Consider the following 22,308-nt stretch of genomic DNA (forward strand, 5'->3'; position numbering starts at 1 on the left):
GGTTTTTGGGTGGCGTTGAGGCTGGGCCTTTAGCTGGAACAGTGTTGGTTGCTGGGAGATTGTGGGTATCCTGGGCGAAGCCCCTTAATGGGCCTCCATTCAGGCAGAGGCTGGGAGCATCTGTCTCTTTGGTTGAACTCCACATCTAAGAGCACTGCTTGGGAGGCTAGGACTGGATAGAAAGCCCCTTCCCAAGGGAGCATCATTTCTGGGGGTGATGGTCAGTGGCTCCCCTGCCTTGGCACATGATATCCCTACCAAGGATCTTTGAGATTTGGTGTCTCTCTGAGCCAGCCCTGGAATGGAGCTTGCACTCAGGTCCCTGCTTGAAATGGACATAGGGAATACTGGCCCATTCGCTCCTCCAGAATGGACATGCACAGCTGACCCTGAGGGCCTCCCAGTGTGATGACCCCACCGGCGCTCCTGGTGCTGCTGTAAATGCTATTTAGGTATGGGGTGGTGGGGTATCCAGGCTGCTGAGGTCTGGGGGAGGACGTGCTGTCCACCAGGTTCCCTGACAGGAGGGAAATGAGACAGCATGGTCAGAGGGCAGTGAGTGGTCAGGAGCGGTGGGGCCACAGGGCATGGTGGAGGTTGGGTGGAGGGTGGAGCCATCTGAAGCCTGTGGTAGGTTTGGCTTCTATGTGTTCCTCTCTCAGTAGCCCCTAGGCAGCCTGCCCGATCATATTACCGTAGTCAGGGACAATGGTCCGCTTCAGCTCCACCACCGAGGAGAAGACCCACTTCACCTGCGGGTGACAGCGTGGCAACAGTGAGCAGGCCAGCCCAGGCCCCTACAGCCCCAGGCCCGGAGCCCTGAGGTCCCCTCTCTCTCTCTGCCTACCCGCCTGGGGTCCGGCTGCTCCATGCATGGGGACCCTACTGGCAGAGTAGCCTGCTGTAGGGGGCGATGGGCTGGAGGTGGGGAGTTGGGGGCTGGTACAGGGTAGAGGCCCTGAGGATCAGACCTTGAAGAAGGTGATGGTGACACGGTAACACACGCTGAGCAGGAAGAGGGTGATGAAGATGGAGATGGTGCTCCACAGCCCATCCAGCTCCCCATCCTGAGCCTCCACACAGCTCTCATCCAGGTGCAGCTCTGGGAAGGGGACAAGGAATCAGCGAGGGTGTCCATGCCGTGGTGCTGGCACAGACATGGGGGACAGAAAGGTCCAGGAGGAAGGGCCCCAACTATGCTGGGGGTGGCCCTCCAGTTCCCTCACCCTGTCTTCCCTGCCTGTCCCCTTGCAGGAAGGGCTGAGCCAGCAGGTCCCCATGGTCAGCTGTCCCTGGCCATGCCTCTTCTATGGTTTCTCAGAATAGTGCTGGGGACCCCTCCCCAGACTTGCGTACTGTCCTCAGTCCCATCCCTCTCCTACAGCTTGGACCCCAGCATGGCTGGGAACCCCTGTCCCTGGTTAAGGCCCAGCCAGCTGTGAGAACCACTCGTTTTTGCTGGCCTACCAGCTCTGGGCTGGTCAGAGTAGCATAAGGGGCCATCTTGGGACATGGCCACCCGAAGCCCACCTGCCTCCTGCCTGGGCCCCGGGCCTTCCATTGCATCTCCCAGGGGTGAAAAGGTCTGGAGAGCAGGAGGGACAGTACAGCCCACCTTCCCCGGGAAAGCACAGTTGTAAGTAGTGATGTTGGGAACAGTGAAGGGCTTTTGACCCCTTTTGTGTGAGGGGGCAGGAGTGTGAGTGTGCAGGAGGCCGGTGGCAGTCTTTGTCATCACAGGATTGAGCTCATGGTGACGTGAGGAGACCAGGAGTGTTGCCCATTTGAACAGCTCTGGAGGGTGGGCCTGGGAGGAAGCATGTGGGTCCTTGCAGGTAGGGACCTATCTGAGTTGGTCAGGTATAGATGAGCTTGGAGCAACCCACAGGGCACTCCTGCAACTTTGGAGGGTGTGGGATGAGGCTGGTGTGTGTGTTCATGTGACCTGGGCTTGTGCTGGCAGGCATTGTGCAGTTTGCCCTGTGTGAGGCCCCAGTGTATAAGGGGAGTGCTTGTATGTGTGTGTGTGAGTGTGTCCACGTTTGTGTGTACATGCATGCCCCTGTATATACGTGTGTGTGGGTGCATGTGTGTGCTTGTAAGTGCATGTGTGTCCATGTGTTTGGGTGTGTTTACTTGTGTGTATGTGTGCATGTGTATGTACGTGTGTGTATATGCGTGAGTGTGAATATGAGTGAGTGTGTGTGTGCCATGTGTTTGTACATGTATGTGTGATTTTATGTGAGTGCATGTGTACCCATGTGCCCATGTGTTTACGTGTGTGTGTTTGTGTGTGTGTGCACTGTGATCCATGTATTTGTGCGTGCATGTGTGAGGCATGTGTGAGGCATGTGTGAGGCATGTGTGAAGGTGACCTGTGGGTGCTGGAGTGTTGTTTATCAGAAGAGGCTTGCTTTTCATGGGTCTGAGCTCAGTGTCCATGTGGGTGTCCTCCCTCTCCTGGGCAGACCGCCTGGATCCTGAGTGTGTTGTGTGGAGTGATCTGTTCTTGGAGCCCCAGTGTAAAAAGAGGGCCTGTCCCCATATCTGGGGACCTCTATGTGAACACAGAGCCACCATGGGGAACTCCTGCAGGGGACCCCTGGGACAACTTAGACACTCTCCACCACACAGCCTCCCTAGGTGCATCTACCTGATCCCTCCCTCACTCCAGCACTGTAGCTGCAGGCTGGAGGAGGGACCCAGAGAGGAGACACTGTTAGCGAAGGACCTGTCCTTGTAGCAGGCTGCCCATGGCTGGCTTTCCCAGGGTGGCTTGCACAGACCCCACGCGATCTCCCCCAGTGGTGACAGTGCAGGTCTCAGGCCCCACCTGACCCCACAGCCTGGCAGAGCTCAGGCTCACGTGGGCCTCAGAAAGAATCATGCCAGTCTTGCAGGACGCCAGGGCGGAGCTGGGTGCTTTATTTTCAGGGTGGGTCGCCTGGGGTTATTTACAGGTGAGGTTCCAGGTGTGCTCAGGGGCCCCACCAATCAGTGGGAGAGGCACTCGCTGGGTGTGCTGGCCAGGCTCATTTACCAGGAAGCAGGGAGATGGACTTCTGGGTGTAGTGGTTGCGCAGCGCCTCATGCAGCACCACGCAGGAGTAGGTGTTTCCTTGCTGCCAGCTATCCTTGGGCACTGTGAGCTTGCTGTACAGGAAGAAGGTCCCATCGGCCTCGGGGTGGACTTCCGTGTTTGTGTAGCTGTTCTCAGGCTCTGGCTCCTGGTTCCTTTCCCACATAACATCAATTTCAGACGGGTAGAATCCCTTCACCAGGCATGTGACACTGACCTTGTCCTTGGTCAGCTCATCTCGGTGTGGGGGCAGGGCATACACCTGTGGCTCATGGGGCTGTCCTGTGGGGATGAAGGTGGAGAGGGTTATTCCCAGTACAGAGGAAGGGGTTGCCCACCCCTCCTCGCCCACCTACTGCCTCACCTTTGGCCTTGGAGATGACCTTCTCAATAGGTGATGGGAGGGCAGTATTGGTGACCTTGCACTTGAACTCCTTGCCTGTGAGCCAGTCCCGATGCGAGATGGGGAGTGCACTGAACACGCGGTACGTGCTGTTGGATTGCAGCTCTGGCTGGCTGGTCTTGGCTGCGTTCACCTGTTTGCCATCCATGTACCAATTGAACTGCACGTTCAGGTCTTCCTGGCCAACATCTATCACCAGGCACGTCACCTCGGGGGTTCGGGAGATCGTGAGGGTGTCCTTGGGCTTTGGGGGGAAGACGAAGACGGAGGGTCCTCCCAGGAGCTGAGGAGCTGGTGGGAAGAGCTGAGAGTCAGTGACAGGGCCGTAGGGGCTGGGGCATGGATTGGGTTTGTCCTCCCATTGGGGCTGTTTCCTCTTAGCAACGGTGGGGCTCACTTTACCTTGGCATTTGGAACAATCTCTCTTGCAGGGACTTGGCATTGCAGAGAGAGCAGACAGACAAGGAGTGTTACCTTAACGGAGAGGAGAGTGGGCATCCCAGCTGGGAGAGGGAATGTTTGGCCCTCAGACTGGAATGAGGTCAAGTTAGGCTGTTTCATGAAGCAGTTGTCAGCTGTGAGACCCACCATCCGACTCTGAGCACAAGGACTGGATTATGGGTATCCAGATTGTGTGTCCCCTGGGCCTGTGGGTAACCCCAGAAGATGCCCTCCTTGAATTTGTGGGACCTCAGGGTGGGGCAGGCAGAGCCCTTTAGTGGGAGGAGACAGGCAGGGGCCACCAGCTGCCCTGCATCTCTTCGTGCCTCAGGGGCCTCAGGCTGACCCTGAACCTATCTGCTGGGGACACAGGCTGTGGGGACCCCCTCCCAACCATGCTTATGGCTCACCAAACTTGTCCACCTTGGTGTTGCTGGCCAGGTGGGCGATGCTGCAGATGTAGGTCTCGCTGGTCCAGTGGCTGGTGGGCACCACCACCATGCTACTGAGGGAGTACAGGCTGGATGACTGCAGGACGGCCGGGAAGGTGTGTGCTCCAGACAGAGCTCCAGAGTTCCAGGACACCATCACTGGCTCTGGGAAGTAGTTGGCGACCAGGCAGGCCAGAGCCACCTTGGACTCGGTTGTGGTCCCACAGCCGGGGGCCAGGGAAAAGACTGATGGGCCCTTGGTGGAGGCTGCAAGAGAGGGGACCCCACATGACCATGTGCCCAGGCCGGGCCAGGCTGCCTGACTGCCAGGTGCGTCTTCTGTGTTCACAGGCATCAGGGGTACACACCTGAGGAACACATCTGGGCACACACCTGGGTCACAGAGCTAGCGAGACTCATCCACTCCCACTTCAGCACCTCCTCTCTGGAGGCCCCTAGGAAGTTGCCAGGCCTGGAACATCTCTGATCTGACATGCTTCCAGGACCAGGAGCCTTGGCTGTGGCCTCGTTGACTAGGCCAGAACCACGGGCTTGGTTCAATCAGCTGGCCAGCTTTCCAAGACCACCTAGAGCCAGCTCAGCCCTGGGGTCTCCCAGTACCTTCCTCCCACTTTGCTTATCCATTAACTTTAAGGTGGGTGGCACCAGGTTCCCCACCTCCCCGGGGTGCCAGACCTAGTCCTCTGCCTGACCACGGACTGTGGGCCCCTGCTCCAGCCAGCTTCTGTGTGGTCTTTGAGCCAGTGACCATCTCTGTGCCCTCTTGTTCCAGCCTGAGCCTGTACTTGGGATTGGCAGCCCCTGCTGCACCCTGCCAGCACTCCAGTCCAGGGTGCTCCACGCAGAGCCTCTTGCCACTCCTGTCTCTGCCTTCTGTGTCTCCAGGTCTCCTGGAGCCCACTCTCTCCCTCCAGGAAGGATCCCTCTATGTAGTGAAGGCTGAGCAGGCCTTGCCTCCTGCCAGTGACTGCTGTCCAGGCCCCTCCCTGTCCTGGACCAAGCCCCTGGGAGCATGTGCATGCCTTTCTCTGCCCCCCTCCCCTCCACCGGCCAGCCCAAGCCCCCAGCCCAGGCTCCTTCTAATCTGCTCCTCTAGGCCTGAGCTCCTGTGGCCCCCTGTGACTCCTCAATCCAGCACCCCCACTCCCTACACTGTGGCCTACCTGTCCTTCCTGGCCACTCTCCAGCTCCTTGCTCAACCAGACGCTTCCTCATCCTTGCGTGGTCCTCCCTGAGCTAGCTCCAAGGCACAACCTCTTGCTCCCTCCACAACCCAAACTCAACCTGTCCCTGCCTTTGCCCACCTGGCTCTCAGGTCTGTCAGTTCAGCCTGAGCCCCACTTACCCTCAGGCCCTGCTTCCTAGCCTAGCAGCTCTGGAATCCAGGGTATCCCAGCCCACCTTCAGCCCAGGTGGGAGCCCTGCACCTGCCCTTGGATCCTCTTCTTCCCTGTTTGTGCAGGTACTGTGAGCCCCAGCTAAGCTGAGTGCACCCTCTGTCCTTGAGTTCTCAGGCTTCAGAAGCTCAAGCCCACCCCCTGCCAGGTCTGTTCCTCTAACGATGGACACCCCTGGCAGCCCCCTGTCCCTTGCCCACTTATACCACAGGTTCCAGCAGCCGCTGCTCAGGCCCCTCTGCTGGGTCAGCCACCTTGTGATCCCACCCCATAACCCCACCACCGCTAAACAGAGCTGGGCCCTTTGGAAAAGCCTCTGGCTTCCCCCTCAGCCCTGGGGCCTGCACTGCCCAGGGTCCCCTCCCTGCAGCAGCCCTGGAGCTCTTGCCAGTCCAGTCTCCTACCTCTGCCCACCTGCTCCCCGTCAGTCAGCTCAGACCCGGCCCCTACCAGCTTTCAAAGCTCAAGGCACTTCGCCCTCCTCAGGGCCCTCAGCACTGACCAACCAGAACTCCTGCCCCAGCTCCTGCAGGACTCCCGCAGTCTCCTGCTCTCTTGCCCTGAGGCCATCTACCCAGGCTCTGAGCCGGGGACCTGACTCTGTGTCCTCAGGCCTTCCGCCCCCCTGCCAGCCCCAACACATTCAGCCCAGACCTGCCAGGTGGCCCTCTTCTATTCACTCACTTCCCAGGGCTGGGCTTGTTCCCTGGGCCACCAGGACACCCACCCTCGGCCCAGCTGTTCAGGTGCCAAGGCCCTCAGTCTCATCTGTCAGAGCAACCAGCTCCTACCCCCAACTCTGGGCCTCAGCTCTCTGAACTCAACTCCCTGCACCCAGCTCATAAATCATATCTCCTAGCTCTCAGTTTCCAGCCCCCAGCTCCTAGAGCCCAGCCCCTAGCTTTAAGTCCCCAGTGTCTTGTACCCAGCCCCTATGTCCCAGTCCCCAGCTCCTGGCACCCAGACCCCAGCTACCAGTCCCTAGCTCCTGGCACCCAACTAACAGCTCTCAGCATTCAGCCCCTAGGTTCTAGCACCCAACCCTCAGCTCCCAGCCCCTAGCTCTCAGTTCTTAGTAGACAGCTCCCAGCTCCTGGCTCGTAGATCCCAGCCTTCAACTCCCTGCTCCTGGCAACAAGCCTCTAGACCTCTATCCCCAGTCCCTACTTCTCAGCTACCAGTCCCTGGTCCCTATCTCACAGCTCCCAGCCCCAGACCCCACCACCCTGCTCTCAGCTTCTAGCTCTAGCTAGCCTCCATCTCCCAGCCCTCAGCTCTCAGGTCCCAGTTCCCAGCCCCAGCTCCTAGCATCTACCTCCTAGCCCTAGCGCCTACCTCTCAGCTTCCAGAATTCACTCACCAGCCTTGGCTCCCAGCCTTTGGCTTCCAGCTCCTGGCATTCAATTCCTAGCCCCCAGGTCCCAGCCCCCAGCCCCCAGCTCCTAGCCTCCAGTTCCCAGTTCCCAGCCCCAGCTCCTATCTCCCAACCCTAGCCCCTAGCTCTTAGCACCCAGCTCCCAGGACCCAGCCCCTAGCTCTTAGCAACCAGTTCCTAGCACCCAGCACCCAGCTAGTAACCTCCAGCCCCCAGCTCTCAGTTCCCAGCTCCTCGCAAATAGCTCTTGGCACCAGGACCCCAGGACCCAGTCCTCAGCTCTCAGCTCCTATCTCCCATTCCTAGCACACAGCTCCCAGTCCAGCATGTATCTGTCAGCTCCCAGCATTCACCCGCCAGCCCCCGGCTCTCAGCTCAATGCCCCCAGCCCCATCTCCTAGCACACAGCTCTCAGCCCCCAGCTCCCAGGCTGTAGCCCTCAGCTCTCAGCTCCCAGCTCCAAACCCCCATCTCCTAGCACCCACTTCCTAGCCTCCAGCTCCCAGTCCCCAGCTCCCAGCATGCAGCTCCCAGCCCCCAGCTGCTAGCACCCAGCTCCTAGCTCCCAGCTCCTAGCACTCTGTTCCTAGCCCCCAGCTCCTAGCGCGCAGATCTTAGCACCTAGTTTCTATCACCCAGCTCCTAGCCCCTGGCTCCTAGCCCCAGCTCTCAGCCACAAGCTTCTAGCACCCAGTTCCTAGCCCCTAGATCTTAGCACTCAGCTCTAAGCCACCAGCTCCTAGCACCCAGCTCCTGGCCCCCAGCTCCTAGCACCCAGCTTCTAGCAATCAGCTCCTAGAACCGAACTCCCAGCCCCCAGCTCCTAGCAACAAGCTCCTAGCCACCAGCTTCTAGCACCTAGCTCCTAGCTCCTAGCACCCAGCTCCCAGCCCCCAGCTCCTAGCACCCAGCTCCTAGCCTGAAGCTGCTAGCACCCAGCTCCTAGCCCCTAGCTCCTAGAACTCAGCTCTCAGCCACCAGCTCCTAGCACCCAGCTCCTAGCCCCAGCTCCCAGCCCCCAGATCCTAGTCCCCAGCTCCTGGCAACCAGCTCCAAGCTCCCAGCTCCTAGCACCCAGCTCCCAGCCCCCAGCTCCTAACAACAAGCTCCCAGGGTCAGCACCTACCTGTCAGCTCTCAGTATCACTTACCAGACCCCAGCTCTCAGCCCCAGGCTCCCAGCTCCTAGCATTCAGCTTTCAGCCCCCAGCCCCCAGCTCCTAGCACCCAGCTCTGAGCCCTAGTACTGACCTTTCAGCTCCCAGCATTCACCCACCAGCTCCCAGCTCTCAGACCCAGTCTTCCAGTCCCTGGCCCTAGCTCCCAACCGCCCGCTCTCACCACCCAGTTCCCAGTCCCCAGCTCACAGCTCCCAGCTCCTAGCACCCTTCCCCTATCCCCCAGCTCATGCCTCACAGCCCCAGCTTCTAGCTCTCAGCTCCTAACCCCTATTCCCCACATCCCAGCTCCTAGCACCCAGTCCCTAGCTCCAGATTCCAGCCCCTAGTACCCATCCCCAAGTCCCTAGCACCTAGCTCCCAGCTCCCAGCTTCTAGCTTCTAGGACCCAGCCCCCAGCCCCCCAGCTTCCAGTCTCTACCTCCCAGTTCCTGACACACAGCACCTATTGCTCAGCTTCAGGCCCCTAGGATCCAGCCTCTGTGTCAATCCCCTAGCCCCTAGCACTTAGCTCCCAGCTCTCAGCTCCCAGCCCCCAGCTCCCAGGCCCTAGCCCTCAGCTCTCTGCTACTGGTTCCTAACACCTAGCTCCCAGCACTCATCTCTAAGCTCCTAGTTGCCATCTGCCAACTCTAAGTACCTAGCACCCAGCTTGTACCTCCCAGCCCTCAGCTCTCAATCTCCAGTCCCTATCCCCAGGCCCCAGCTCCTAGCACCCAGCACCAGCTTTTGGTCCCTAGTTCCCGGCTCCTAATACTTAGCATTCAGCTCCAACCTCCTACTACCCAGGCCCCAGAACCCAGTTCCTCATCCCCAGTCCCCAGCTTGCAGCTCCCAGCCCCTAGCCCCAAGCCCCCTATTCTCCACTTCTAACACCCAGCCCCCAGCTCCCAGCTCTTAGCTCCCAGCCCCTACCTGTCTGCTACTATCCCCCCAACCCCATGCCCCTAGTACCTAGCTCCCAGCTCCTAGCACCCGGTTACCAGCCCGTAGCACCAGATCCAAGCCTCTAGTTCCTAGCCCCTAATACCCAGCCTCTACCCCAGCTCCCAACCCACACCTCCCAGCCCTCAGCTTGTAGGTCCCAGTTCCCCGCACCACCTACCCCAGCCTCATTCCCCTAGTTCCCTCCCAGATGAGCTCCTGGCCCCTGTCAGTCCTCACCCCAACCTCCTCAACCCTAGCTTTGGCCCCTGATCTCCCCACTGGCAGGATCAGTGCTGACCACCAACCATGACTGGATCCCCCCCCTCCCAGCCCTATAACTGCTTCTTGGGGCCTGACATCTCACCTTTGTCCCTTGGTCCCAGGATCTGACCCTTTCTGCCAAAAGCCCATCCCACTGCCCACTCATTGCCTGCCCTGGGCCCAGCCCCCAGCACACTGATCTTAGGCACAGGGACACCTACTCTGACCCCTCTTGCCCTTGGCCCTGGCTGTAGCCTAGGATGCCCCCTGCCACCTTCTCTGATCCTCCCCTGGGGCCCCTACTGGCTCCATGAGTCTGGACTGAGCCCTCTGGCCACTGGAAGGCACCTCCCCTGTGCCGAGCCCACCCCATCCCTGAGCCCACAGTTCACACCTGCCCTGCCCCACCCGATGTCAGGCTGGCACTGCCCTGTGCCCCGAGCACACTCAGACACTGTGCAGCTCCCAGGCTTCCACCCACCTATCCTGGCACTGTCTCCAAGGGCCCAGGGCCCCCTGCAGCCTGCCTCTGCTTGCCTTTGGCATCCAGCACTGTTGGCAAGGCTGTGCCCCTGCCACCACTCCTTGGTCCCTGCAATGGGCAGCCCCTAACCCCATGTTGCCAGCCATTCAGCCTTGAGTGGCCAGTTGTTTCCTGAGCCTGAAGGCCTGTTCCATCCTCTGCTCATTCCAGACTCCTTGTGGCTGTTTCGCTGCCCAGGCCTGGCAGCTCCCACCAATGCCCTCCACCCTCTCCCCTGCCCTGTCCCCCTCTCCTCTGCAGACAAGCTGCTCCCTGCCCCCCCGACTCACCGAGCCAGTGTCCTGCGCTGGCCCTGGCTCAGGGGGCTGCTGGTCCCTCCCAGCCCTGGCCCCTGAGTTGTGAACTCCTCCACAGGCTGCAACAACTAAGAACGGGATTGAAACCTGGCTGGTACCGCTTTCTTCCTAAAGTTCTCCTTTCGTCTGGGTGATTTCTGCCTTGGGGGGAGTCCAGACACTCTAAGGCCTCTCACCTGGGCATGTGGGGGAGGGGTGGTGCCCTGGGACCCAGAGGATCCCAGGGGGGCAGGTAGAAGCACCAGGCAACAGGTGCTGGTAACTCCTGCGATCCCCCACAGGATCCCCAGGCCAGTCTGACCTGTGCAGTGACTGTGACCCTCTAAGGCCCCCCACATCAAGTGCCCAGAGCTTAAACCCGCCTCCAGGCTGAGGTTCCAGGGCCTCTCACCGAGCCCCATGGGCACTTCCCTCTTCCCTGACATGGATGCAGTGTGGGCAGATAGATGCCCCTGGATGAATCTGGTCTTGGTGCTACTCAGACCCTCAGCCCAACCCCAAGCCGCATCCTCTTCCACACTCTTCTGAGCTACCAGCACAACTGGCCTTTGGAGGAAAACCTTGTCATTTTGATCCCTGCCTCTGGCTTCTGCAGGTGGCTTCCCTCCTACCTCTTTGGCACCATCCTTGACCCATCTTCCTGACCATCGAATGGGCACAATTCCCTGGCCAGAGGGGACGTTGGCCTCAGGATTCAGCCTCAGGGACATTTGCAGACACTAGAGAAACACACTGAGTCCATATCATCCCTGGTCAGCTCATGCATGTTGACGACTTTGGCAAAGACCCTCAGCGTGTTTCGTCTTCTTAGTTTAGAACTGAGAGTGTGCATCCCATAGAGTCCATGTCTACCAGTATGCCCAGCTTTCTGGAAGATCTGCTGACAAATCTTCCATGTGGTGTGGAGCCCACCATCTTCTGGTTCCAACCTGTCTTGGCCCCCTCGGTTCTCCCAGGACTGCTCCTGAATTATAGCGGTGTGGGCTGGTCTCCAGGAAACATGGCAACTCTGGAGGTAATTACAGGATTCACAAGCACCAGGTGGCTACTCTCCATGGACCAAGGAGGGGAAAAGCTGCATTGGTGAGTGGTCATTTGGGTATTTATGGTACTGGACTTTATCAGAATCTGTAGAAATGTCACCATCCCTGTTCTCAAGGTCACATTCTTCCCAGACAAATTCTTTCATATGAGACACCTGGTGAGGCTGTGAATTAATTCATCTGGTGTTGAGACTTGGCAAGCTGTTGTAGCAAACGTTGGGTCTGACTTTCAGATACGTTCCCCCCTACAATCACATTCATCCTGTGGTTATGAGAGAAAATGAATGCTTTTAGGGCAGTGATGGGGCCCCTTGCTCTCTGACCTTGCCTCTAGCTGAGAGCTTGGAGTTCTGAGATCATCCTTCTCATTGTGTGGGCTCCAATGCAGTGATGAAAGGCCAGCCACTCCACAGTCCTTGCAGTCCTCATTCCTAAACTAACACTCTCTTGTAAGAGTATCTGTCTCCCCAAAGACTTGTGGTTAATCACCACTTCATTTTAGGTAAATGTAGATGATCATTTATGTGTCAGATTTGCCATAGTCTGCCGGGACTGCCCCTGTCTCCTTTCCACTGATGAGCATTTCCTCCAAAATCAATCATAAATAATCAGATAAGCAATCTCAGTTCCCATTTCTAGGTTTCTGCCTCCTGGAATTGCTTTGTTACCCATTACTTTTTAAGTCAGAATTGAATCAAGAAAACAGATGCCCCTCCAGGTATTTCAAACAGGAACGGAAGCAACATGGTGAACCAAACGCGCACAACCTCATTAGATGAGCTGGGGGAGCGAAGATCGGGAAAAACTGCTTCCGTCCGGAAACGCCAAGGCTCAGGATTCCCAAGGAAGCAAGTGGTTAACTGCCTGCCACACTGAAGTGGGTGATTCCCAGGAGGCTGCTCAGAACTACCATAGTGGTAAACATAATGAGCACTGGGGTGGGGTCCACTCACTCAAAATCTCAAACAGAGAGCCCATCTCCGCTATTCTTCATGGTGTGGGTCAGATCCCACTATGGGGTTGAGTACTGGCATGATTGTGTGCACACGTCCCATAACAACAAGAAGGTGAAAGCAAGTCACTTCATCAATACTCATTGGTGATTCAGTGGTAGAATCCTCACCGTCCATGTGGGGGACCCAGGTTCTATTCCCAGATAGTACACTTCATGTGCAGCCATCATCCATCTGTCAGTGGAGGTGTTCATGTTGCTATGATGCTGAACAGGTTTCAGCAAAGCTTCCAGACTAAGACAGACTAGGAAGAAAGGCCTGGAGATCTACATCTGAAAAGCAGCCAGCGAAAACCTTATGGATCCCAATGGTCTGATCTGCAACCAGTCATGGGGATGGACTGGGCAGCATTTTGTACCATTGCGCATGGTGTTGACGTGAGCTGCTATAACAACAAAACCCTGCTGGCCACCTTGTCACTGGAAAGTTAATGACTTTAGTTGCATCACTGTTTGGAGACCCGGTTTAAAGGTATGGGTCTCCAAGAACCTTCTAGTTCTGGGAGATGCCTGCAGATGGTACATGGTTGCCTGAACCAGCCCCCCTGTTCTGGATGCTCTTCCACAGACTTCAACCAACTTCTGTTTGTCCACACTGTGCCCCAAGGGGCTCTAGGCCCTCATCAGATTCACTTTTGCCTCCTGCTTGAGTCCAAGTCAAAAAATAGAGTTAGGCTGTTTGTAACCATGATCATGAGCTATGATCACAAAACCTTGTGTCTTCTAAGCCATAAGCCCTAACCCAGTGTATCCTAAAAGGAATGCCCATAAGAATCACTGGGCAGCATCCTAAATCTCCAACACGCTCTCAATCTCACTGGCCTGCCTTCGAATGACTCTCATCAGACCATCAGGCAGGTGGATGGATGGGGGTGGAGGAGAGAGGGCAGTAGGGTAACCCCTTCCAGGGAACCACTGTCCTAATCAGCCAGAGAAACTGGAACATGATCCAGCGATGCAGGGTGTTTAGATGATTTTGGCTAAGAATCAAAACACATTTCAGAGGTTTATTTTGTGCTGATACAAATCGGGATAACAACTAAGGACCCCTTCCCTTTAACTGGGATACTTTCTTTGAGCCACCAGCACCAACTCAATTTCCTACCCTAACCCCTAGGAATGTCGGACATACGTTTCCAGCTTTTGGAGCCTTACTTTCTCTTTTGGCAACTCATGTAAAGTGGTTGGTATTGTTTTGACAAAATCCCTCTGCTGTACTATGTTTAGCCTCATAACACCCCTAAGCCAGTTCCTGATCATGGTGAGTGTAAACATTTCCCTTTCAGGCTGAGCGTACCCATGCCCTCCTAGCTTAGCTAGAGGGGTAGCTCTGGATATGTACCTCCTGTCTCCACTGGCCTCAGTGATAGGGCCTTGGTTTAGTTATTATCCAAGACAACCCATGACCCTCAAAGTCATGCCAAGGGGTGGACAGTAATGTGGGGTTATGGTATCTGACAGACTTAGAAGGAACATGGAAAATTGGTTCTGTCTGATTCCATGTCCCCACTCAGTGACAAAACATTCTAGAAGTGCCAAAGGAGATCAGTTAAAGGATGTTCTCCCAGTATGCAGCATTGGAGGTTCAGCGGTAGAGTTCTCACCTTGCATGTGGGAGACCTGGATTCGATTCCCAGCCAATGAACGTCATGTGCAGCCACCACCCATCTGTCAGCGGAGGCTTGCATGTTACTATGGTACTGAAGAGATTTCAGCAGAGCTTCTAGACTAAGGTAGACTTGGAATAAAGGCCTGGAGAAGGATTTCTGAAAACCAGCCAATGAAAGCCCTATGGATCACATCTGTGATCTGAAACTAATCATGGATGGTGCAGGCCTGGGCAGCGCTTAGTTCCGCTGTACACAGAGTCACTATGAGTTGAGGGCTGACTCGATGGAAACTTACCACAGCCTTTCCCAGTGTCCCTCTCCAATAGCTGGAATAGGCTATGTCCCAACATGGGGAGGCCCAGTGTGGTCTGCTCAGGATAGTCTGACATCCCCTAGCGTGCCTGGGAGGAAGATCAAGGCATCTCTGATGACAGCCCCTCCATTTCTTCTATGCTGTCAGCTCTGGCAACCCCTGTTCCCAGCACCTCTCTCCAGGTGCAACCCTCAGGCCATTCCAGCTGCCAGATACTCTGTTCCCCAGGTGTGGTGCCAGGAAATGCCTGGCTTGGCCAACATCCACATGTTGGCCCTGGAGTTGACTCTATAAACAGTTTCATTCCCTGCCTGCTGGTAGGAGTGTCAGGTCAAGGGGGAGCTGGCAGGAGGTCAGAGGGAGGGGTGACACCAAGGCAGAGGTGTCTACCTGGGCTCTCTCCCTCAGTGGACTGGCTCTCTTTTCTCAAGGTGGCCTCCAGGCTTTGGGAACTGCCTCTCCCTCCCTCCTCCTTTAGGCCCAGTATGTTGGTACCAGCTCTGGAGTCTGCAGTGGTCCTGCTGGTATTTCTGCCCACACAAGTATCAGTGGGTGGCTCTGTAGGAAATTGATGTTCGTGGATCTCAGTTTCACCTAGGAAGGAGGCATTGCCCTGGAAGGACTCCTGGAGGGCATGTGGGGCGTGGATGCAAAGGTCTGCAGGGTCTGACCCCCTAGTATAGGCCATCACTTTGAGTCTGGGTTGGGGGACAGATGGAGTTTGGTCCTGATGGGAGTTTGCATGGCACAATGCTGTGAGCCAGGGTCTTTATAACATGAAAGCCATCCCACCTCCCTATCCAAGGAGAGTGCTATGACCAGGGGAACATAGACTCATGCAGGCGGTCCCTCCAGTCGAGGTGTGTGGGGCGCAAGGGAAGGCTGTGCCAGGGTTGATATCGTGATCTGCAGGTGCTCCTTCCATGGGAGATACAGGCTCCCTGCCACTGCTGCCCCCCACCACACCTCTGATGGCTCATTGTCACCCAAGATAGAGCTCACGTGAGCTGAAACTAACAAGGAAATCTGAGGAGGTTGCTCTGTGAGAGGTTGGAGGCCTTACTGACCAGATGGGGTCTTTGCCCTGGTGCGGGAAAGGTGCCAGGTGCCAGGATCCAGGGCAGGATGAATGGAGCTTTCGGCACCTGTTGGGGATTATAGAGATAAGTCTACAGGACTTTGGGACCAGGAGGTTAGAAGGAGGAAAATGGAATGTTTCTGTTCCTGGACCACAAAATGTGGTAAGTGATTGACAGAGTTGAAGATTGTCCAAATGAGCCTGCCTTGTCCTGCACCCTGGGGGTGGTGATTTCTTAGTTCCACAGTGCCGCCGTAACACAAATTCCACAAGTGGGTGGCATTAAGGAACAGAAATTTATTGTCTCATGGTTCAGGAACCTGGAAGTCCAAATTCAGGATGTGGCTGGCCCTAGAGGCCAGTCCTTTGTCTGTTTCACCTTCTAGTAACTGTCAGCAATCCTTGGTGTTCCTGGGCTTCTAATTCATTTGCCCCTGTTGTGAGATAGTGTCTGTGTTCCCTTTGCCTCTGTGTGTGTCTCTGTGTCTAATCTCAGAAGTGATTAGTTTTAGGAGCCATCCTTCACTGGTATGACCTCAAATGATTGATCAGTGATATTATATTAGATTGCATTAGGAAAGGTGGCTACATTAAATTAGATTAGTTGTGTAGCGGCTAGGATTCCAACAGATATATATATTTTTTATGCTTTGGTATGCCAGTTAAGCTAGATGTCCCCTGAGACCATGGTCCCCAGCCCTCAGCCCAGTAGCTGTCTCTCAAGGCATTTGGATGTGTCTGTGAAGCGTCTCTGACTGTGTCCTGATCAAGATGTGCTGACTTCCCCAGTATTGTGTTCTGTCTTACCCCTCACCAAAGCTACCACTTACCTACTATCTATTTAGGGTTTTTCCCTCCCTTCCCTTCCCTCCCTTATAACAGTTAAGAATTACTTCTTTCTGTGTGGAAACTTTTTCCTGTGTTTTTCATAATAGTGGTCTCATACATATTTGTCCTTTTGTGACTGACTTATTTCACTCAGCATAAAGCCCTCCAGATTTACCCATGTTGTCAGGTGTTTCCCAGATTCAACATTGTTCTTTATCATTGGGTAGTATTGCATTGTGTGTATGTACCATAGTTTGTTGGTCCATTGATCTGTCGATGGGCACTTAGGTTGTTTTCAGCTTTTTGCTGTTGTGAATAATACTTCAATGAACATGGGTGTGCATATGTCTGTTCGTGTGATGGCTCTTATTTCTCCAGCATATGTGCCTAGGACAGGGATTGCTAGATTGTATGGCATTTCTATTTCTAGCTTTCTAAGGAAGCGCTGTAGTGTTTTCCAAAATGATTGTACCATTTACTTTCCCACTAGCAACGCGTAAGTGTTCCAAGCTCCCTACAACTTTACCAACATTTGTCATTTTTGTCTTTTTGATCCACGCCAGTAATGTTGGGGTGAGATGGTATCTCATGGTAGTTTTGATTTACATTTCTCTAATGGCTAGTGATCGCGAGCATTTCCTCATGTGTCCGTTAGTCTCCTGGATGTCTTCTTTGCTGAAGTGTCTGTTCATATCCTTTGCCCATTTTTAAGTAGATTATTATCCTTTTGTTGTTGTAGAAGTGTTGGATTTTTCTATAGATTTAGAGAGTAGACCTCTGTAGGATTTGTCATAGCCAAAATGCTTTTCCCAGACTGTAGGCTCTCTTTTTACTCTTTTGGTGAATTGTTTAATTTTTAGAAGATCTCAGTTATCTGGCTCATCTTCTCGTGTTTATTTACACTTAGTTATGGTTTGTATACTATTTACACCAGGTATTAGGGCCTCACTATAGGACAGAGTAGAACTGCCCCATAGGGTTTCCAAGGAGCTCTGCTGGTGGATTCAAACAGCTGACTTTTTGTTTAACAGCTGAACACCTAACCAAGTTGCCAATAGGGCTCCAGGGTCTCTAGCGTTGACCCTATTTTTTCTTCTATGATCTTTATAGTTTTTGGTTTTATATTTAGGTCATTGATCCATTTTGAATTAGTCTGTGTATGGGCTGAGGTATGGGTCCTGTTTTTTTTCCTTACAGACAGACATCAAGTTTCTCAGCATCATTTGTTAAAAGGAGTGTCTTTTTTGTATTTATTGGACTTTGTGCTTTTGTCGAAAATCAGGTGGCTGTAGTTAGTGGATATACATCTGGGCCTTTGATCCTGTTCCATGGGTCAATGTGTCTGTCATTGTACCAGTACCAGGCTATTCTGACTACCATAACTATATAGCAGATTCTGAGGTCAGGTAGTGTGAGGACTCCTACTTTGTTCTTCTTCAATAATGTTTTACTTATCTGGGGCCTCTTCCCTTTCCATATAAATTTAATGATTAGTTTTTCCATTTGGTTAAAGAATGCTGTTGGTATTAGAATTGGGATTGCACTGTATTTGTAGACTGTTTTGGGTATAATTGACATTTTCATAAAGTTAAATCTGCCTACCCATGAGCATGGTATGATTTTCCATTTATGTAGGTCTCGTTTGGTTTCTTGCAGTAGTGTTTTATAGTATTCTTTGTATAGGTCTTTTATGTCCCTGGTTAGATTTATTCGTAAGTATTTTATTTTTTAAGGAGCTAATGATAAATGATATTGTTTTTCCTGATTTCCTTTTCATAGTTCCCTTTACTGATGTATAGGAATCGCACAGATTTTTATGTGTTTATCTTGTATCCCGCTAGTCTGCAGAATTTTTCTATTACTTCCAGTAATTTTCTTCTGGAGTCTTATGGGTTCTCTATGTGTAGTATCATATCATCTGTGAATAGGGATAGTTTTACTTCTTCATCACCAATTTAGATGCCCTCTATTTCTCTTTTTTGCCTTATTGCTAGAGCTAGGACTTGCAGCCCAATGTTAGCTAGGAGTTGTGATAAAGAGTATACTTGTCTTGTTCCTGTTCTAAAGGGGAATGTTTTCAGCCTCTTTCAGTTGAGAATGATGTTGGCTGTTGGTTTTGTATAGATGCCCTTTATTATGTTGAGGAATTTCCTTTCTATTCCTATTGTACTGAACGTTTTTACCAGCTATGGGTGTTGGTCTTTATCGAAGGCCTTTTCTACATTGATTGAGATGATCTTGATCATGTACTTTCTTTTCTTTTGTTTATGTGGTGGATTACTTTCATTGATTTTCTAGCGTTGAATCATCTTGCATACCTGGTATGAATCTGACTTGGCACGGTACGTTATTTTTTGATATGGTACTGAATTCTATTGACTAGAATTGTGTTGAGAATTTTTGCATCTACGCTCATGAGAGATATTGGTCTGTAATTTTCTTGTTTTGTGGTATGTTTGCCTGATTTTGGTATCAGGGTTATGCTGGCTTTATAGAATTAATTTGGAAATATGCCTTCCTTTTCCGTGCTCTGAATTAGTTTGAGTAGTACTGGTGCAAACTCTTTGCATGTTTGGTGGAATTCTGCCAGAGGGGCACAATGAAGCCATTGGGCCAGGACTTTTTGTTTCTGCTTTGGGAGTTTATTATTATTATTATTTAAATCTCTTCTCTTTTTATAGGTCTGTTCAGACTTTCTACTTCAGTTTGTGTTAGTTTAGGTAGGTAGCATGTTTCTAGAAATTTATGCATTTCCTTTAGGTTTTTAAATTTGTTGGAGTACAATCTTTCTTAGTACTCTGTTATGATCCTTTTTATTTCAGTTGGGTCTGTTGTTATGTCTCCCATTTTATTTCTTAATTGAGTTACTTACTTGCTCTCCTGTTTTCCTTTTGTTAATTAGGCCAGTGGTTTGTCAATTTTGTTGATCCTTTCAAAGAACCAACTTTTGGTTTTGTGATTCTTTCTATTGTTTTTCTGTTTCATTTATTTCTGCTCTGGTCTTTATTATTTCCTTTCTTTTGGTGGCTGTGGTCTTCTCTTGCCGTTCTTCCTATGTGTTTGAGTAATGTTTTGATTTTGTCCCTTTCTTCTTTTCTGATGTGTGCATCTATTGCTATAAATTGACCTCTGAGCACTGAGCCCTGCCTTTGCTGTGTCTCAAAGGTTTTGGTATGATGTGTGTTCATTCTTTTTTGGCTTTAGATATTTTTGACTGTATCTTTGATTTCTTGTATTACACAGTAGTTTTTAAGCAAGGTATTATTCAATTTCCATGTATTTGATTTTTTTCCTTGTTCTTCCTGTGATGAATTTCTACTTGTATGGCATTGTGATGATAGAATATGTTTTGTATTATCTCATTGTTTTGGATTTTGCTGAGGCTTGCTTTGTGCCCTAAGATGTGGTCTGTTTTGGAGAATGTTCCATGTGCATCAGAAAATAATGTATACTTTGGTGCTGTTGGGTGGAGTTTCTAACTCATATTTGGTGGGGGGAGACACAATCCAGTCTATAATAGGGGTGTCTCCTTATGCTATTGCCATTGTCACAGGAAAAGCCTCAGTCAAATTGAAATAGCAGCATTTGGAGGCAGATGACATGGTGATCCTGATAGCTCTCCTCAGGGAAGGTCTGCAGCTGGGAGGAAGCTTTTGGGGATTTAAGCATTGATAGCAGGAGGTCACAAAAAAGAATTTGAATTGGGTGCTCACAGGCTTCTTGTAGTGAAGACAACTGTCCCTGGTGAATTCTGCCTGGGGATCAAGTGGGGGAACCTACTGTGATTAATGGCTATGCATGCATTATAAGAATTGCTTCTTCTTGGCTATCATTTGGATAATGGGATTGAGTTAGTTAAATGTCATTAAATGTTGGAACTGTTATTAGAAAAAGTAAATTAAATGTTGGTACTGTTATTTGCAAAATGGCTAATTCACGCAAAAGCCTTTCACTAAAACATAACAGCGGTAGTAAAAACAGTAAATGGATATTAAACTTAGAGTAAATCAGTAATCTTTGGTGAATCTGAGACAAGCAGCAGTAGCAGCAGCAGCCTTAGGAGAACAGCAGTGTGCAGATCTAGGGAAGCAACATGAGGCTGTGAAATATGGGACAAATGTCTGTAAAGCACACGAAACATCTACTGCCTTAAATTCAACTCTGAACACTGAGCACTGACCTTGCTGTGTCCCAAAGGTTTTGGTATGATGTGTTTTCATTCTTGTTTGGCTTCCCTTCCCTTCCCTGAGTGTGTTAAGCTTTGCCAGTAGAGCTATGAGTTCATTCTAATGCTCTTTCAAACAAAGTGCAAAAACCTCAGATAACAGAGTACTTCTTTCTTCTGGAAAGTTGTCTATTTTTGTCTCTAAAGGTAGAGAACAACTCACATTGCACGGCCTTCACGAAAACTTGTGCACCTTGCAGCAATATCACATTTGAGGAGACACTTCTGCCACCAGCCCCCTGGTGAGGGAGCAATAGTGGAGTAGCAGTGCCGACCGCACACCTATGGCTGAATGGAACTGGTCTGTTGAACCCGCAAAGTGTCTTGGCAAGCATGTCTTGCTTGTATTTCTAAAAATCAGGATGTTGTTTCTTCTACAATATGCTTTTATGCACTATTTAGAAAGAAAAGTGCTGTCAAGTGAGCAGACCCAATGCTTATTACTTAACATTTTTTATGCTATAGTTGCTTAAACATTTTTCTTGGACTTAATTAGGCATTGGTGCTGGGTTTTGAGTGGGCTCTGCAAGTATCTAAAAGCAAAAAAAAACAAAACAAAAAAACCAGCCGATGTCAAGCTGATTCTGACTCATTGTGGCCCCAAGTGTGTTGGAGTAGAAAGAGTAGAACTGTGCTCCATAGGATTTTCAATGGCTTATTTTTTTGAATTAGATCCCCAGACCTTTCTTCCGAGGCACCTGTGGGTGGACAGGAACCTCCAACATTTCAGGTAGCAGCCGAGAGTGTTAACCATTTGTACCATGCAGGTAGTTCACACACAGGTGTTCTTAAATCAAATGTCTTATATATAACTTCTTATCCCCCATAGATTTAAAAATTGTTTTTCTTCCCACCCACCCCCTCTTACCCCCACCTTTTTCTCAGTTTTCTATATCTTTCACCAATTCATTATCAAACTTTCTGACAGGACAATTTCCTCTCTCAATATATTACAACTCAGAAAGTCATCTACCAGGGATATATTTCATTTATCAGCAGGTAATTTTTTCATAGAGGTAGGATTTACAACCCAAAGGAAAATCACATCAGATGACAAAATGGTGGACAATCACACAATAGTGGGATCATGGCCTAGCCAAATGGACACATATTTTTTGGGGACACAGTTCAATCCATGACATTCCACTCTTTGGCCCCCAAATATTTATGTCTTTGCCACATGTAAAACATTTTCACCCCATCATATCATAGCACAAATCTGAATTCAAGTCCAAAACGGAAAAATTACCCTTCATCTGTGAAATCTAGAATACAAGTTATCTGCTTCCAAAGTACAATGATGGAACAAGCAGAAGATAGAAAATCACATTACATCACAAAATGTGTGGCAACTTTGCCAGGCAGTGATTCCAAGCATTGTGTGATTTTCTACACTTTTGTCATCTGGTGTGACTTTCCTAAGGGTTGTAAATCCTACCTCTATGATGTTAATGAGGCAGTATTAGAGGCAGTTATGTTAAGGAGGCAGGACTCAATCTACAAGATTGAGTCTTAAGTCAATCTCTTTTGCTGTATAAAAGAGAGAAGTAAACTGAGAGACAGGGGACCTCATATTACCAAGAAAGTAGTGCCAGGAGTAGAGTGTGTCCTTTGGACCTTGGGTCCCTGAGTTGAGAAACTCCCAGTCCAGGGGAAGATTGATGACAAAGACCTTCCTCCAGAGCTGTCACAGAGAGAAAGCCTTCCCGTGGAGACGATGCCCTGAATTTGACCGCCTAGCCTACTAGAATGTGAGACAATAAACTTCTGTTTGTTGAAGCCCTCTACTTGTGCTATTTCTGTTATAGCAACACTAGATAACTAAGGCAGGAACCCTTGTCTTGTTG

Source organism: Elephas maximus, chromosome 21 (assembly GCF_024166365.1).
Source record: "Elephas maximus indicus isolate mEleMax1 chromosome 21, mEleMax1 primary haplotype, whole genome shotgun sequence".
Lineage (NCBI taxonomy): Eukaryota > Metazoa > Chordata > Mammalia > Proboscidea > Elephantidae > Elephas > Elephas maximus.